The sequence below is a fragment of the Dipteris shenzhenensis genome, chromosome 6, assembly GCF_047967505.1.
Source record: "Dipteris shenzhenensis isolate YYH24624 ecotype China chromosome 6, Dip_SZ_1.0, whole genome shotgun sequence".
Taxonomy (NCBI): domain Eukaryota; kingdom Viridiplantae; phylum Streptophyta; class Polypodiopsida; order Gleicheniales; family Dipteridaceae; genus Dipteris; species Dipteris shenzhenensis.
In genome coordinates this window covers 17,690,636-17,694,659 of record NC_141601.1, presented here as the reverse complement: position 1 = coordinate 17,694,659, position 4,024 = coordinate 17,690,636, and positions in this window count along the sequence as shown.

The following is a 4,024-nucleotide window of genomic DNA, read 5'->3' as shown; positions in this document are numbered from 1 at the left end:
AACATTATTGATTATTTCTTTGTTATACTAAATTTCAAAATAAAGGAAGCCAATGGGCTGATTGCAAAATGCTCCTATACACAACCGAAATACTAAAGATGAATATCTTACTTGTTGATGAGCATATAACACGCAACAATTTTTTTTGGAATGGAAACATGAAAGAAATTCAAAAACATAAACATACACACACTTGTAACAACATAACACAATAAAAGTGTTGTTTCAACTACGCAAAGTGACCAATGGAAAGGACTATGATGTTAACACCCTTTGAAGGTTAAAAAGGAAATACTATGGAGACGTATCCAAAAATATCCTCTAAGAAATGAATAGTATAAGTCGAGACAATACTATGTCAATAGCAAAATGGTTAAACTACGTACAAATTGACATGGAAACATGCATTCTATCAACAAAATCTCAAATCACCTAACCAACATTATTCTTGAAAAGAAATCCAAAAGATGTATTTACCAATGCTTTCAACAACAACGAAAATCTTCTTGTGGTGGTAATCTAACCTAGATATACAGTATATAATGGATCTGTATGTAGCAACATCATATTGTACACCATATATTACAAAAAAGGTTGACACAATAACAAAGAGTTTAAAAGAAACAATGAAAATGTGTATGATTGAATTTCTTCATGCACAACAAATGAGTACGCAATTGGCTTTTTTCATTTCTCTGTCTTTGCCATTACATAGAGCAATAAGAGAGTTTCAATTCATTAATATAGACCAAAAGAAAATAGAGCAGTTATTCTAAAAAGGAAAAGTGAATTGCAAAAGTTGGAATGTGACTCAAAAAACATATCTTGCCAAATAATCTTTGATAAATATACAATGCAAACAAACATGAGTGATATTTGCTTGGCAACATTTTGCCTCATAATGCAATTGCAAAGGGGGGAGCATTAAAAAAAGAACAAAACAAAAAATCATATAAGGTTTGTTAAGTTTAACCTGATAAAAGACCCTGAAATTTTTTATAGGGAACAACTACTTCTATACTATCCATTTCAGAAGGATGAAAATGAAGGACTGTTGAATCATGGATCATGGGAAAAGGCATACTATGTAAGAGAATCCATCACTAGCAAAAATAAAAACTTATATAACTATAATTACAACAAAATAATACCTAATAATGAAAATATAGAAGACTTAACACAAATAAACTTACAAAATAACATGTCTATGAATATAAAAGATCGGTATGACATAGCACTAGACATGCCTAAATTACAAAAAAGCAATACCTTAAATCATTCTACAAAAGAACACATCCTTATGGAGAATGATGTATATTTCTCAAACATAAGATCATTGAATTTAGAGAAAAGCAAAATATATGATGACATGTTGCTACAAAAAAGAATCATGCCACAAAAAAAAAAAAATTGTTTCTAACTGGTGGAGCAGGAACATGCAAGATGTATCTTCTTCTTCTCATTATTCAAGGATTAAATCGGCAAACAATCATTATTCAAGGATTAAATCAGCAAACAATAGACATCAATCTACCAACTCTTGTGATGTTCGCATACACCGGAAAACAACTCACAACATAAGCATAAGTACAATTCATTCAATATTGCACGTACCAATACATAGCAAAAATATAACCTCATTGTTAAGAGAAAAACTAGATACTTTAAGGTGATTTTATTTTGAATTGCAACTAATCATAATTAATGAGATATCTTTGGTGGGTAGAAGAACTTTAAACTTTGCTGACATACACATGAAAACAATGAAACAAAATCATGGGGAATTCTTTGGTGGTGTTGATGTTATTACATGGAGAGACTTCTATCAAGCAAAACTTGTGAAGGATTCCCAGGTATTCAAGGAAGAAAAAAACTCTTTGGAGTGCATTGCTATTACATACATATTCATTAACAAAACCAAGATGCTATGAGCTAAGGATAACAATGTAGCAAACTGAAAATGACTTCATCAACACATTTAACTCATTTAGAAAATGCACTCATTCAAAAAAAAAAAAGATTACATAAACAATATGTGCTTGCGATCCCCACTAGTAGAACATACTTTCCCACATGTGTTCTACACAAATCTTCAAACAAATCAATATAATGAAAATGCACTTCAATTAGCAAAGGGAATGGAATATATTATAAAAGCAATTTACCACTTTAGTGAATCAACATACAAAGGCAACAAAATATTAGAAAATCTAAAAGCAACAAATGAATTAAGAACAATAATAGAAATAAAACAGGGAATGTTGGTGGAATTATGTTCAAGAAATACAAACCAACAAGATGGACTAGTAAATGGTGCCGATGGAATTTTCATGGCAATGAGCACTTACAACAGCAAAGACATTGTCTGGATATGATTCCCATCTAAAAGCATAGGAATTCAAACGAGACATGATAACATACATGCCTTCAAAGAAAACATAAATAAAAACTGGACACCTATATTCCCTACTACAAAAGAGGTGCAACTTGGACCATAAAAAACATGCATTTTAACACGTCAACAATTTCCAATTCAACCGGCCGTAGCATGAACAATACATAGAGCACAACCTAATAATGGAAAAATTAGCATTTTCTCCAAAAGGAGTAAAGACTCATGGACTTGCATATACAACAATATCGCGTGTGAGGAAAATAGAGAATGGATACTTGATCCACTAAAGCATGAAAATTTCACAATAGAAAAATATGCTAAAAAAGAAATGGAAAGATTAACTAACAAGGCACAATGGATGACTTTTAAGAAGCCAAAAAATGCACATTCGCTAATAGAATACTCTTGCAGTCTTTAAATATGAGTTCATTAAGAAAATATCAACTCAACCTGCAATGCTTTGGCTAATCTCATGCAATCAAATGGAACATGTTTGTAAGAAACTAAAACACAGAATTGTGAAAATTATATACATATGCACTTCAAGAATAATAAATAACTATGTAAACATTAGAACATGCATGGCTATACATCATTCAATACCTATCGAAGACTACAAAACATTTACACATGAAGGAATTGAAATAACACTTGCTCAAATATCTGCAAAAAATATAGGCTAGAAAATTTATTGCAAAAAATCAAAGCCAACGTACACATCATACTTGTTGAGCAACTTCAACATTGACATGTCTAAACAAACACCACAAACCCCAATTAGTAAACCTTCATAAAACAATGGAAACATTCAATTGCATTTGAAAGAAACAACAACTAGTATGGCACAAGATTAGATCACATTTGGACAAACATATTAGTAGAAAATACACATATTGGAACATCATATGCATATTGGTGGGATCACTCTATAAGTTACATATATGTACGATAATGTTCAATTCATATAGATCGAATTCTTAACAAAGAATGTACGAACATAGCAGGGCCTTAGTGGATTCTCCACCTTGTTCGACATGATTGGAATGTCGCACCTATGCCCTTCATGCTCGACCAAATTGACATAATGCTTGCTAGCTTGCTTTTTCCCCCACCTTCACATATGTATTTGGTTATATTCCACCTTGCAGATGCCTATGTGCCGTGTGCACATGATATGATCTTGTCATTTGGTTGTAGCATCGAACATAACATTCTTGAATGAGAAAAAATATAATTCGGTGAAGTTATGAATGAAGTGGCTACATACCGGTTGGCTTCTCCTCTTGTGCAAGCAAAGAAACCAAGTAATATAAAGCAAAGCAAAGCCAAGCCAAGCCAAGTCGTTTGCCATGAATGAGGTTATGCTCAATTTTTATACAAAACTCCAAGACATACCTGATAGCTTGCTTTTTTTCCCATCTTCACATATGTATTTACTGATTTTCCACCATTGAGACCTTGTGTGTGCATGATGTAAGCTTGACATAACATTCCTTGAATTAGATTATGCTCAATTTGTGATTTAGGAGGAAATCATGGTGAAGTTTTGAGTGAAGTGGCTACATACAAGTTGGCTTTCCCTCTTGTGCAAGCAAAGAAGCCAATTGGCTTGTGCCTCGCTCCATGAAT